Source organism: Cylas formicarius, unplaced genomic scaffold, assembly GCF_029955315.1.
Source record: "Cylas formicarius isolate icCylForm1 unplaced genomic scaffold, icCylForm1.1 PGA_scaffold_6__28_contigs__length_40554024, whole genome shotgun sequence".
Taxonomy (NCBI): domain Eukaryota; kingdom Metazoa; phylum Arthropoda; class Insecta; order Coleoptera; family Brentidae; genus Cylas; species Cylas formicarius.
The window spans coordinates 36184384-36200258 of record NW_026844347.1 but is presented as its reverse complement, the minus strand read 5'-3'; the positions used below and the strand labels follow the sequence as shown (position 1 = coordinate 36200258).

General features: G+C 34.3%; 1 protein-coding gene across 2 annotated transcripts in view; it reads right to left on the bottom strand.

Moving 5' to 3' along the window:
• LOC132703257 (QRFP-like peptide receptor) overlaps window positions 1-15875 on the bottom strand; it is a 118707-nt gene that overhangs the window by 10776 nt on the left and 92056 nt on the right. The gene's annotated exons all lie outside the window — the stretch shown is intronic.

Genomic DNA, 15875 nt, shown 5'->3' with positions numbered 1-15875 from the left:
ATATACATTGAACACCACAAGACCACGAACACATGGACAGGAGGATGGATTTTGGTACAGTTATTGATTGAAAACGAGATTGGAAATGGAAAAGTTTTTTTATAGTTTACTTGTTTATACCCGATTTGCTGATATCGTATTTTCAAGTAACTAGGTTTTGCCAGCCAAATTATAAACATAAAACTTGAAAGTTTTCATAAAAGATATTTATTAAATACTGAGTTTTGTTAAAACATAATTTTCAGACAGTCTGAGTAGTAGGAATACTCCTGTTCTCCATCCACCGTCAGGTTACACATTGCTGAATAATTAGAGCAATTACAGATTCCTAATCGATGTTTCGCCGCTCACCAACAGATGGCAGCACGAATACCGGTTTATTGACAGCAATCATATCTTTTGAATAATTTTGAATTTTGAATAAAAATAGTATTGATTAAGTAATGCTGAAATATTTAGAAAATAAATTATTTGAACGAAGTTTCTGTATTATGTTTTTACAACCGATTTGCTAATATTGTATTTTCACGTAACTTATTTTGACAAGCGAACGATAAATCTCGCAATCTATCAAGTCAATAGCAAAGCAAAAGGGCACGGGAGTTTATCTCGACCTTTCGAGGGTTAGTCTGTCGTAAGAAAATGATTGCCGCTCATTTTTTATCCCGGAAAAACACTCCCACTTTACTTAATAAAATCATTCCTTCCATTTATTTGATAAGGGGTTATTATATCACTGGCAAAGTCAGCCATCACTTGGGGGTGGAATAAATTTGCAAAAGGGAAATATAATTAATCTACCCACAAAAATAACAAGCAGAAGAACATATTACACTCAGGTACATTTTAGTTTGGAAGTCATTAAAACGGCAGGTGATAGTTATCGGCAATAATTTCGGAAAGTTTCGAAAAATACGGACGAAGTTGACTTCGATAATATGGGGCGATCCATTCGGGATTGCGGACAAGACAATTCTAACCCTAATTGACCTGATTTTTTCCCACCACAACACAGATTGCCTCATGCGGTCTCGTCTAATGGCTTTCCGTCGGCTTTGAGCCACTTTTTCCCGGAGGAGTTGCGTTCAAACAATAAAATTGTCTGACGCGGTTTACCCCGGATTCTTTAGTATACTTTCCGGGCCGGATTTACAACCGCGCGGAAAGTTTTCAAATTAATATACGCTTTTTATGGAAATAAGGATCGCGAAAACTTTCGCAATTTTGCAATTTTCAAATTTAACTTCGCGAACGTTTTTTTACCTGGTGAGCTGCATGGGTTCGTTGGACAGTTTAAATTGAAGTTTTCCTTTATTTTATAAACCCTTTTAAAAAGATTAAACCCCAATTTTCCCATACAGTTAAGATGTAATAGAAGTCAATTTCCTTGAGTTTTACTTTAAAAAACGCGAACAATGTAATTTTCAATTTTAAAAAAGTAGGACTAGCCATCTGGCAACTGAATATTGTTTTTTGTTATGTCTATCAGTTTTCGTTTTCATCCTTTTTGTTTTCTTTTTACTTTCCTTTTTTGTTCATTTTCCTTTGTTTTATTACATGCTCACTTGTTTGGCCCGTTCCCGAATCTCGTTTGGTTTTACAGGCATACCACGTTAGTAATCTAATCTGATAGGATATACTTGGGCCTGAAATAGCAACTGATTGGAAGTGCGCTACATGTGCGATGTTTCTCTCGATAGGTTACTAAATGTTCTCATTAGAGGGGTACTCCAGATGGGCCCCTGGATTTAGTGTAAAAACTTTTGCTGCCCGCTTTGCTTGATACTGCTATTTTTCCCCAAACTTGAATGAGAAACCAATTTGATGTTTTGTTAGACGACTTGCTTCCGTAATCAGCAGAATTTATAGAAGAAACTTAAGAAATTTGATTTTTTTTTTCAAAAGCATGTGGATCCAATCATAGGCCGTCTTTTCATATTTCTTCTTCTTCATAAATCATCGATAGTGAATGGAAAACCTCTGCACTACATTTCTTTTATATACTTGTTCAGGTTTTTTTGGTTGTCTGTTCCAAAGGTGATGGTCCCATAGGCTACTTTGTACAGTTGATTTGTTTAATTTTTTTTTAAGTTTTTCTTGGAATATTTGAATATGGTAGATTAAAGACACCGCATAAATTGTTTGGGCATATGTAGAAAATATTCAATGAAATCAGATGGTCACATGATCAACAATTTTGTAGTTAATTTTGAGGTTAAAGCAGAAAGTTGTTTACTTTACAAATAAAGCAGGAAAACGGTCAACCTTTTCCGAACTTTTCTGTGATGACTTAATATGCCAATCTCTTCATTTAAATGGAACGTGTTATAAAGAAACATCGACAAAATGGTTTATTTAAACTTACAATCTCCAGTAGCTTTTTTTTAAGCATATTTTTTTGAAATGAATGATGTCAGTTTTTTTCCAAGAAGACATTTTTACAATTTTCATGATTGGTAGCATTTTTGCTATCAATTTTTCCCAAAAATGGTTTTATACGGTGTATCCTCTTTTTACTCAAGTGTTGTGCAGATAATAGATATTCCTGTTTTCCCTACGAAACTGTCTATAACTGCTTTCAAATGTCGTCTTCTCCAGCATCTTCCGCTTTGAGAAAATTCATTTCCTTCAATGTTTTCCATAATTTCTAGTTACTCATAACTCTCTCGCATTCAGAAAAGCATAGACGGTTTTTACTACGATCGGCCTCGATTTAAAATCAAACCGAACCCAAACAAAAAATCCCATCAGAGTCAAATAAATAAATATTTCCGGATCTGAAGAATGTCGATGAAATATTTTCAGCGGGGGATGTCCTTATCGCGGCCTTTGCAGTCCCTGCGGTGCATCAGAATGACCCCGATAGAATGGCTTTCCGATTATTCGATATTCTTTTGCCGGGAAAATCGTGTTAAACCGGATTCGTCGATTTGATTTTTATGAGAAAAAAGGAACGGTTCATGTTATTGTAGAAAAAGGATACTGAGGCACCCTGGACATTAAAAAGGACAGTCCACACCCACAACGCGATTTTTGACAGCTTTACAAGTATGATATATCACTTGTTAACATTAAACAATTGATAAATACCGTTTGACGCTTATTTTGTAACGTAAAAAAACCATGTCTTTATGACCTTTTCTAACTTTATGTATGCAATTTTTCATGGGAGAGGCAAAGAAGGCTATGGAAAACAATTCCGATGCATTTCTTAAAAAGTGGAATTCTTTATTATCGCTATCAGTTCCTGTAGTATGCTTCTATGGTTGAGTTTGAACCTTATCAACAAAATCGAATCTTATTAAGATTGTTTGAAAATAAGTAGCTATTTCACTTGTGAAAAGAGGCATACCACAAGTTCAAGTGGCGTTCTGTCATATCCAGAGACAGGTATCAAGAGACTGGCAGAAACCAAATAACACCTGGACAACGATGAATAAATAATCACGATCAATTGTTGCTAATGCAGGTATTAGGACTTACCAGAAGCAGTATTAACAAAGATACAATGCTGAAAAGATTAAAAGAAAACGTCAAAAGGCGAAGAAAACAAAGAGCCAAAGTGTGTCACAATAGACACCCTTTTTATTTTTTGTTTATATGATTTTGGTATTGAGACAGGTTATAAGAAACATTTGGTATTGGTAAAGATTTTAAATATTTTTTACATTTCTTTTTATTTATGAGACGATAGGCTAGACAGTCCCCATCTAGAGACTTAAACTAACTCAAATATGACAGGACGAAATCAGACTTAATAGTTTGCCTATAAACTGATGCCTATGATTTAAAAATAATGTTTATTGTTCAAAAATTATGTTTTTCCAAAATATTTCCTATCTCTGTTGATATATTTTTATGCTGTATCCAAACTGACTATGCTATAATGTTGTAAGTTATTATTTTGGAATTCTTCACCTCTCCAATTAATTGCCACAAAAATGTAAAGAACAACATTAAATATTTTCTCCTTTTTAATGAACGAAGCTTATTGGTTAAATTTAAATGAAAAATAATGTATATTCCTGTTTTGCGATAATTACATAATTTTTAATGTTAGAAACATTTAGAAATATTTTAACTTGCGTCAATTTGAAAACGACTTTTTTCGGAGAAAATTTATATTATTATACATTTTATTTTATACAAACTTTTAAATGATGTATTGTTCGATCATGAAATAGTAACGTGAAAATAATTTTATGATATTTATATATAACATGATATGACAATGACATGATATGATATGATATTTATAATATTGGGTTGTTCGGAAAGTCATTTCGTTTTTTTTGGGGAACATGAAAGACAGTTTTCGTATAATGAATAAATATTTTATTAAATTATATATTGGCCATTCTGGTCCAACACCTTTTGCCATCTTTCTGGCAGTAACATAATTCCCCTCTCATAAAAGTTTTGGTCCTTGCTGGCAAAAAACTGGTTCAGGTGGTTTTTGACATCTTCATTTGAGGTAAAGGTTTTGCCATCCAAAAAATTTTGCAGGGACCGGAACAAATAGTAGTCGGAAGGCGCCAGATATGGAGAATAAGGTGGATATTGCAGTACGTCCCATTCAAGCTGTAAAAGTTTTTGGCGAGTGACCAAACTTGTGTGAGGTCTCGCATTATCCTGGTGGAACGCTACACCCTTCCTGTTGATTAATTCGGGCCTCTTCTCTTTAAGTGAATCATTCAATTTGTCCAGTTGATGACAACAGACTTCTGAATTAATCGTTGTATTGTCCGGCAATAGCTCAAAAAAAACGATTCCTTTGACATCCCACCAAACGGAGAGCATCACCTTTTTTTGGTGAATGTTGGCTTTTGACACGCTTTGAGCCGGTTCATCTTTTCTGCTCCATGACCTCTTGCGTTTAACATTGTTGTATACAACCCATTTTTCATCCCCAGTAATAATCCGCTTCAAAAATGAATCATTTTCTTGACGTTTGAGGAGCGAATCACACACGTCAACGCGACGACACAAATTTCGCTCCGTAAGGACATGGGGCACCCACACATCGAGCTTCGAGGTTAAGCCCATGCCTTTCAAATGGCCATAAACAGTCGAATTCGACAAATTTAATCTCTCACCGATCTCTCGTGTGGTTATTCGCCGATTTGCATCAACTAATGCCTTTATCGCATCTTTGTCAGCTTCGACCGGCCTTCCAGACCGTGGTGCATCTTCGACATCAAAATTGCCAGATCGAAATTTTGCAAACCAGTTCTGGCACTGGCGTACTGTTAACACGCCTTCTCCATACACATCCGTCAATTTTTTTCTCGCTTGGACAGCATTTTTACCTTTTCTGAAGTAAAAAAGTAAAATATGACGAAAATGCTGCTTATTGCTCTCCATATTTAAAAGGGCACCAACCAAAAACTACTGCGTAGAATTAATAGAACTTTTTCACACACAAGCCTTGCAATATCAGCTCTCAAGACATATAATGGTTATGCGGCTTAAGTGTGAAGTTGGTTTCGAAAAAACGTAATTAAGTCCTCTGACGGGAAAAAACGAAATGACTTTCCGAACAACCTTATATTATAAGATTTATAAAATACCTTTGCATATTATAAAGAATTTGAGATATACATTAATGATGACCTTCGAACTTTAAAACAGATGTCTCAAGACCACAACTTGACAAGAATGTTAACTTAATGTTAAAAAAAAATGTTTCAAAAATCTTTTGCCTCCATGAAAGTTTTATATAATAATAAACATATTTTGAGTAAACAACTGAAACCAAGTTTCTGTCTGGTCCTGTATAATTTGAATTATCGTAACTTTGTCTATGGTTTTTTCATGTATTATGTTTGTCTATGGTTTGCGGAAATTTCATCATGTATAACACTTATATAATGATATCAAATGGCTCAAAAAAAAATGAGCGCAGGATCCTACATTTCTCGACATTTTTATTTAATGTAATAAATAATCTTAATTCGCCAGTTTCCATAGAAAATCGTTTAATATTTCATAATATTGTCCACAATATTTATGTTACAAATAATGGCAAAATAACTATGCCACATCAAAACACTGCAATCTTCAACGCTCATTTTCATACAACGCTGTAAAGTATTTTTTCTACGCCCCTCTGTAAAATACCTAATTACCCACCGATCTAGCGTGCGGGAAGCGTCACTTTACCACGTCAGTTTCGTTTCCCACGAATCCGAGCCACTTCGGACATTTCCGGGATTTTACCGCACGGATTTGGCAGCAGTCGGATGTTTTCGGAGATATTTCCAACGCTTTGAATTTTGACGTTTGTCAATTCTGATGTTCATGTCAGTGAATGTATTCGTGTTGTTTTGCAAAAATCTACCAAAAAACTAACGGTCGTAGAAAAAGTATAGTATGCAACACGCTCGGTAAACTTTTTAAGTCACTCGTTTATTAAACACTTGCTCCGCTCGTGTCAAATGCCGTTTACCGCACTTATTGCATAATATACTATTAAATTCATTCCCAACCAATTTCTTGACATTTCATTACATAATTTCAAAATAAAATATAAAAAATAACTTTTAAGTATCTAGTAACGGACTTAAACCAGACTAACTAATATAGTACGTACATAATATAGTACCAACATATAACTGAGTTCAAAATGTTATAAAACCAATTAATACTACTCCAATGTTATAACCTAAAAGTTGCTATGATGTATATAATTTGTTTTTGTTATTTCCACAGGCATAATTACACTAAATTGTCTAGATAAAACTTTTATAAGATTAACACAGTATAAGTTATATAGTTAAACTATATTTGTCTCTGTCTGGTTCAGGAGAGTAGTCAAAGGCTAGACTTGCGTCAAAATTGGACAGGTAAATGAAATTATTTCTTTGTAATAATAATGTCATCAAAATCATTATTATTATTATTATTATTATATTAATTAATATTTTCCAGATGGTAAGTATTTTTATACTTCTTTTTTCTCTATAATTAACTTTTCCTAATAAGAAACTTTTTTTTTGATCAAATAAGTTGCTAATATACATCGTTCACTGTATTATTTTGTTAAAGCATTTCAAAAAGACATTTTCCTAGTTGTAAAAATATATGAAAATACACGTAACTAAGCGCTTGAGGCTCCGTGCACCTGAGTGGAAATTTCGCTTTACTGGTCGAAAAGGAAACGTCTATTCGGACGATCCGGACACATGTTTTCCGCAGCTGTTGAGAGTTACCGAAAATTGTTTACCGGACCACTTAACGGCAATTTCAACCAATATAAAGTTCCGGCTTTGTGTTCCCAAACCGTTTGCGGAAATTCGCTCCAAAGTTTTTTGTGAAAAGTCGTCTAGACGAGTGCGCGATTCTAGTTTACTCTGTAAGAGATATTTTTTTTAGGCGAAGAACCTTTTAAAATCCTTTCAAGCGGATAGTGGTATCACTGATAAATCAAGACGTCAAAAGTCTGTGGCTCGACTAGTAGTGCCATCTGCCGTCGCAAATTATATTAACCGGGAATAAGAGGCGGATTATCATTCTATTATGCTATATTATTTTTGAGGTGTTATTTTTACACTCAGAGAAAAATGGCATTTTGTGAGATAAATGATCGGACATTACTTCAATGTACGACATTACTAATGGAAAGCAATAACAGCCAAATGGCCACCACGACTATGCTTACAGGGCCATATCCTTTCCATGAAATTTTCCATCACCAAATCGCAAAGTAACTGCTGTATACCTTCAATGGCTTCATGAATTCTGGGCGGTTGGTGTAGACCTTATCTATCATGTGGCCTTAACAAACCTGGGTTTTTTTCAACACTTTGGGCCACAGCAGCAATATTTTCGGCGATGTACCCAAATTCTTCCAATAATTTCTGTAGTGTGGACCGAGAAGGTGCTTCACGACGACATAAAGTGCTTTAGCCAAATTTTTACCAATTTTATAGAGACTTTTAATAATTTCAGTACCTTCTTGGAGCGTTCCATTTCTATTAACGGCGTAGTTTCTACTTGCCAAAAAATTTCAGCTTCAAAAGTGGCACCTTAACGAAATAACACCTCTTATAGGAAAACCTGACGTGTTCTTAAGTAAATTCAAAATATAACCTAGCGTCAGTTTGCGCAACACTTTTTTTTTATATATTTCTTCTCATCCAATACAGAGGACCAAAAATAAACTCACCCACAAAAAAAAACTGGCACCTAATTTTTGAAAACAATTTTAATATATCATAATTTTTTTGTTTTTGAATTAATTCTTTATTTCTTTGTTCTGTAAGATTGCGATGCAGTTCCATTTGATGAAATTTTGGTTACTTTGGAAGTTGTGGTGTCAACAGACGTCGATAAAATCGTTGCTTTATTAAAAGATCCCAACAACCACACAACCGTACCACATGTCAGGTTAGCATTAAATGAGGAATATGAAGCTATTCCTTAAGAAACAATCAATTTGCAATCAAAATGCAAGTTGTTATTGCAGCTAGAGCTCGACACAACTGTTGTTAACTTTCGTTTTAATTTTTAAAAAAACTTTCGAAAGGCTTTCATTTACAAACGAACGCAGACAAGAACATAGTCCGATCATTAAAAAAAAACTGCTAGGAACACATTCAGATTTATTGCAAACCCTGTTCGAATAAGATTGTTTGGCATATTTTGCAGGTGGTGATTTAAAATTAAGACTAAAACCATCATTTGGAATGGTATTAGGATCTTTCATAGATAACTCTTCAGAGTTTTCGCAGAGCAATATTTGCAGAATGCCAATTGGTGTTTTCCTAGCTATTATCTAGGGAATTTACAAATGTCAGCTATTCTTTTAGTCTTGTCTATTTTGTTGTAGAAGTATTATGTTTTGTAAATGTCGAAAATTTTAATCATTATAGAAGAACGTATTGATATGGTTTTGATCATTGGAGACTGTCATCAAAATACAGTTTTTTTTAGTTTTTTCTTAAGTTTAGTTCTTTGTCGTTGTGGCTTAGATAATAATAAGTTATTTTTATAACATCTGAATATTTGTAAATATTGTTTGGAGTACCTATCACAGTTCCTTGGTTTTTAAAAATGTAACTAGCTCTTAATAATTTTGATTTGAAATATCAGAAAGTATGAAAATATAAGGATCAGAGAAAGCGATCTTCTTCTTTTCTTCGCTCCGAATATTATTATTTATTATAATATTATTATTCTTTATGATCACCTTATACCATAACCTGTATTTACTATCGTTGCTCACAGTATGTCTGTCTAAAGTATTCTAATTTTCTTCTCTTGTTGCTGTTCATTATTTCTAAATGCTTTTGCATTCGTTCCAGTATTTTTTTGTTTGTCACTCTCCACTTACGAAATCCTTAATATTCTTCTGTAAAACCCGTCTGCGTAAATTCATAGACCACCGAATAAACAGACCAGCGAAACCAGACCAAAATGGCAGCTTCAATAAATTATATGACAATTTTAAATATCATAGTGAAACTAAATGAAACAGACACATTTTATAGGCATGGAGTTCGATTAAAAGGAAAACTTTGATAGATTCAACACTTTTGAAACACCATGAAAGTAATTTTAGAAAATAAGCAAAAGTAAAACTTCTTAAAAACCTTGTAATTTGACCACAATATTCTATAGCGTTAAAAGGACAACAAATGTGTCAATATTTTAATTTTTACCATTTTGAAAAAATCAAGCGTTGAATGTTTTGATGATTTTACTCTTTTTTTTGTTTTGTTTCTTGTTCATTTAGTGCTAATTTTTCATTAATTAATTCTCTTTTACGGTTTTACAGGGATTAACCTGCTCTTGCTCGTAAATTTAGGTTAACTCTGGCCTTTTTCTCTACATATCGGCCCCAATTATATTCGCCGTCGAAAATTTATAGGGCTTTTTTCCGAAACGTCCGACGATTTAAATTTATAAATTTAGCGGGGAATGAAATATGGCGGGGAGTAAATCTCCATAACTGGAACCGTAACGTGTAAATTATTACGCGAGATAGTTAATATGATTTAATACTGATATAAATCTAGTAGCTGCAGGCGGATGAATCAGTAGAGGAATGGAGATTTTTTCCATTTGTTTTTGTCGCTTTTCGATGCGTTCTGCTCTGTTTTATTATAATTATTTTTCTAATTTTTTTCAGTGGAAGGATAAAGCTTCTTTTAACCTTGAATCTTAATAGAAAGTGATATTAGTATTATATAAGGTGTCCCTAAATTTGTCAGCCAAACTGAAATATTATCAATTCAAAATAAGTCCCAGTTTTCTATATAAATATTAGTATATATGTGTACATATATAAATATATCGTAAAAACTGTTTTGTGACTTTTAAACTTTTTTCTTACAAAATCGAAAAAGATTGAATTACTTAAATGTTCAAAATTCGCGAGAGCGTTTTTAAAAACATTTATTTATACAGAAAGCAAAATTAAGGTGTATTCGGACTAGCCGATACAAATGCTGGAATAATTATCAGCAACTTTCGAAAATAACGCAGCGTTTTTTCGAAAAGGCTTCAAAATTTTCTTCTTGGCAGGTCCTTGCTTCTCTTTGGATACGATTTTCTTCAATTCTCGTACCTTTTCCAAGAAGAGCTTCTTACTGATGAAAACTAAAATTAGAACCATGATTATTCCAAAAACAATAACAATTATTTGGAACGTATTTGTTTCTTCTTTCACTGGTCCCCCGGGAGTCTCTTGGCTGGCACAGTTCGTTAATATTTAGTTTTTGACAGACTGGGAGTATCCAGGATTTTTGGTAAAAATATTGGTTTTCCGAACTGGATTTTTATATATTTGAAGAATTTTTCTTCATTAATTTCAATTTGACAGTTTACTGGTATCTTAATCAGTACTGGCTCTTCGATTTGCATATATCGATCCGTGTTACACTTGATTAGCAGTTTTCCAGGCTTCTGTCGCAGAACAAGAACTACATTTTGAGTGATTTGTTCGATAATTGCTGCTGATAGGTTCATTTTCGTAATAGGGCAGTTTTCCATTCAGATGTCGTCAAATAAGTTCTTCACGCATACATCTCGGGGGTGAGTTTCTTCTCTACAAAAGCAGATTTCTTCGTTGACGGGAAATATTTCTACGGAGATCTTCTGGTTTGAAGAGTATCCATATTGAAGGCCTTAGCTATAATAATGCAGTTGATCTGATAGTCATTATAGATATTGATATGCACCTTTGAAGCTTTCTTGAAACTTATCTATGTGGCAGGCATAATATGGAGACCATACCACAGATGCATGCTCCAGTCTAGAGCGAACCAAAGAGATACAAATGAGTTTAAGGCAATGTGGAGTAAGTTAGCGACTTATGCGTACAACAAACCCAAGGACAATGTGTCACAAAATTTAGTTTGGAATCGAAGCAAGCACCCAAGTCTTTAATACTAGTGAGGGCATCGATCTATTGATATATTGGTTGTGAACCATACTCAACGAACGACTAAAGCTAATACTACAGCATTTCTTAGGACCACATGCAAACAATGTCAACGTCTTTCTGAAGCAGCAGAGCATCCTCGCTCGATCTGATCCTCCTGAATATCTTCAAATCATCCGCAAAAAAAAAGACACTGCGATTCCGAAACTGCATTAAAAATATCACTTATAAACAAGTTAAAGAGGATGGGTCCAGTGTGGGAACCTTGGGGGACTCCCGAAAAAATATCAATTTTACCTGAGGCATAATTAGTAATACGAACCAACTGAGTACGACCAGACAGAAAAGACTTAATCCATTGCACCAGCCCAGCCCCCAGGCCCATAGCTCTAAACTTAGGGACAAGATGCACGTGACCCACCCGGTCAAACGCCTTCGAGAAATCCGTGTAGATACAATCCACCTGACCGAACTCCTAAAAGGCGTTCAATAAAAATTGTTGGTAGGTGAGTAAATTTCTTACGGTAGATCTACCCTGTACAAAACCATGATGTTGATCGGCCAGAGTTCTCCTGCAATGCCACGAACGTCTCTCACAAAATAACCTATCAAGCAATTTAGGAACCATCACCACTCTTTAAATATTTTGATATTTCTTTGTTTTACAGATTTATTTATTCAAATTTGTTATCTTGTTTAGTCAGCCTTTAAATTTCAATTATTTATTTTTGTTATTAGGTATTTTCAATGAAGCTAGATAATTAATTATTGGGTATCCAAAAGATTCGTAACACCTTGTACCTCTATCGACCATTTTTTTTTTCTCGCCAAAATCGGAAGCGTTAATTCCTCCGGGACGGGTGACGTTTCCAAAACATTGAGCCGCAACGCACATAAGCGATATTATCAACAAGCAATAAACCAACTCGAACGTAAAACTAACGATCTGGCAACGGTCCAGGCGATTTACACTCGCAACGCGAAAACGTTTTAAGTGGACCGACTCTCTTCATCGTGCGTCCCGGTATTTAATCGCGATTTTCGACGTTAAAAAGGGTAACGAGTAAATATAACGTATTCGTCGCGCAACGTCATCGTAATTTACAAAAAGCGCGTTATAAACGTCATATTTGCGGCTTTATTAGCGGCGAGACGCTTTCGGTTTCGCGCGTTATGAAATGGTTTTCTGTTCCGCCTCGTGATTTGTTGGCACGCGCGTGGCGTCTCGCGACAGAAATAAATGATAAATCGCATATTATGGTCTCCGGCCGACAGGCCCACCGTTACGCAAAACGTATTAGAAAATCAAGACGATATTGCGGTTTTAACCCATTTTGTCCCAGTGGTGCGTTAATGGACCACCTATTCTATGATTTTTTTTGACACATCCAGGAAATATTTTTGCACATCCATTTAGACATTTTATTATGAAGGACATAAAAACGTAGAAATCACAAATTTATGTGTAAAGGAAAGATCTTATATATGCCTTCAAAAGTTAACAAAAGCGCTAAATACATTTGCATCACATTTTCAAGTAAATCCAAAATAGTAAAAAAAAATATTTTGGATTTGTATTGCCATTTTTGTTAAGTCTATAGCATGCAGATTACATCGCAGAAAATATACATTTTAAATACTATAATGATTATGCTTTATTTTTGAAAATATTTACTGGTGCGTGAATGCACCAATGGTTTTTATCTGCAAAACAAAACTTTGTTATTGCAAGTTGTTTAGTATTAGTTTGTGCCTTGTGCAGTGAACGTTACAGTTCGTAAAATATGGCATTTCCGAAGTATTTGACTCAAAAGGAATTAGAGAGAGACAATAACAATGAAAGTCGTAAGTATTATTTGGATTTACGTATTCTCATGTATTGTAGCATTCCATTCCTTGTAAATTTATGCTAAAAATAACATGAAAAAAAATTTACAGAATATATTGACGGGGTCTATATTCTACCCGACGTGGATACCTTGACTGACGAAGAAGATATGAACGATAACATAAATCTGCAAGAGTTTGGGGAACCTAATGATATAATTGGAACTTTCGAGTTACATACAACGAATGATACATCATCATACATCATTAGACGATGAAACCCTGGAATTCAAAAGAAGACGTATGCTTTCTGCAAACGACAGGCTTGCTTCTACTGTCAAATGGAAGAAAGGTTAGATTGAGTACACTCACACACCTATATCAGATGAATTTAGTTCAACTTCAACTCCGCTTGAAATATTTTCATGTTTTTTGATGGCGAAGTGATTGATTTGATTTTAATGTTAAATGTAGGCATTCATTGCCACATATTTAGCATTATTGGTCTACTGATGAAGACAAAGGATCTTATGAAAAAATGTATGATCCGCAATAGATTCCAGTTGATATGGCAAACCTTGCACTTTTCAGACAATAATCTCAGGGATAAAAATTATATATTTTCAAAAGTTAGACCCTTCTTTGATGTAATAAATAAACAAAATATTCAATTTGGCATATTTTCGTTCAGCTTATCCATAAATGAACAAATGGTACCTTACTTTGCCAGCCAGTTCGTCTTGGTTTCAAGCTTTGGTGCCTTTGTTTAATTGATGGGTTCCTATTTTATTCACTTCCATATGGTGGTGCTCAAAATAAACCTCATTCTGACCTTGGTCTTGGCGGTGGCATTGTCATGAGTCTACTTTCTGTTGTAGATAAGTCAGTAAATCACCAAATTTTTGTTGACAATTTTTTTTCACCACTCAAACTATTTGTCCATTTAAAAACTAATGGTTATATTGCCACCGAAAAGCAACATCAAAACAGTTTCTTCGAGTTTCAAGCGATTTCAAATTGTAAAACTTCAAGTTTTCTTCATACGAGCAAAAGTGTCGATCTCTGTTGTATATAAAGTTTAAGTTTGTTATAAAGTTTTTTTTGTTTGCTTTCTATTCTGATGATATATTTACTATAAATGAATTCCAAACTGTGGACGAGTACTATAGTACAGACCTTATCATGCTATTATACATGATTATTACTGATTGATGCTTGTTGAACCCTTTGGTAGTTCTTAAAATGAAGCCTAAATGTTTTTTGACAATAGTTTCGATATAAGCCTCAAAGTTTAACTGTGAATCAAGAACAATTCCCAAATCTCTTATTTGCTTAACTCTTTTCAGCTGTTTATTATCAAGCATTAAGTTAATATCTATAAAATCCTTTTTCCTTGTAAATAGAATGTATCGACATTCATCAAGATTTAAGAATACTCTGTGGTTTTTGCAATAATCAGCAAATCTGTCACGATGGCTCTGAAGCTCTAATACATCTAAATGTGAACGAATCTCTTTTTTAACTTTTAAGTCATCGGCAAAAGAAGCCTAAACAGAAACCGGGAAACAAAGGCCAACATCGAAAGCAAAAATAGATGACATTCCTGGGTGGCACCTGAGGTAACAGTGCACAACGAGCCTTTCTGTAATATAGCTTTGCTTGTTGGAAAAGGTCGCCATGAACATCGAAATTTCAGAGTTTTATCATGATGACGTACTTTATCATTATGCATGGAAAAATTGATATCATGGATGAACGGTATCAAATTTGTGAGAACTGAACGTTTTGTGTGAAAACCATGTTGATTTGGATCTATGTCATTTTTTACCAGAAAAGGCAACTGTGGACAAATTGCAGCCTCAAAAACCTTGGCAAAGTGACATAAGAGAGAGATAGGACGAAAAATAGCGTCGCCTGCAAAATCGCCAGACTTTAAAATTAATACTATCTGGGCCACTTTCCAGCTTTTTGGAAATGTCCCTTGAGGGAGGGAGAGGTTTCGATAAAATTGGATAATTTTTGAGAAATTGATATGACGACACTCATGCTCATAGGAATCGATGAAAAGTAGGACGGAGTTTCCCTTGGTTCCAACTAAGCAATGGCCCGCTGATATTTAGCAAAACAAATTGTTGTTATTTATGCAGGTTTCAATTCAACTGAATTGAAAACGAAATAGATAATAACCCTGAACAACCGTAGTGTCACAAAATAATTACATTTGAAATTTAAAATTTTTATATATCTCAAAACAAGCATAAGCATAAAACGATAATTTAGAGGTCTCCTAGACTCATAAATGACAATGGAACATCGGGAATATTAAGAAACCCTAGCAGATCGATTTGTATGGTGGGAAATTAATTTATAGATAAACCCAACTAAAGAACAGGGATATAAGTGACAAATTAAAAAAAAAATGCAAAACAGCAAAGTGGTACAACATAAAGTAAAACAAAAATAATTATAAGCCATTACTTAAAAGACATGTTTTAACGTCACGTACAGAAGAAGAAAAGGGGAACTTGCCGAGTTGCACAGATCGCACATTCTGTAGAAAGGACAAAATTTTGAAATCTTCGTACGCGGCGAAGAAAGGTAATATATTTGATCTACTCTTGAGGTAACCCTGGAAACACCAAGTGCAATTTTGATAAGAGGC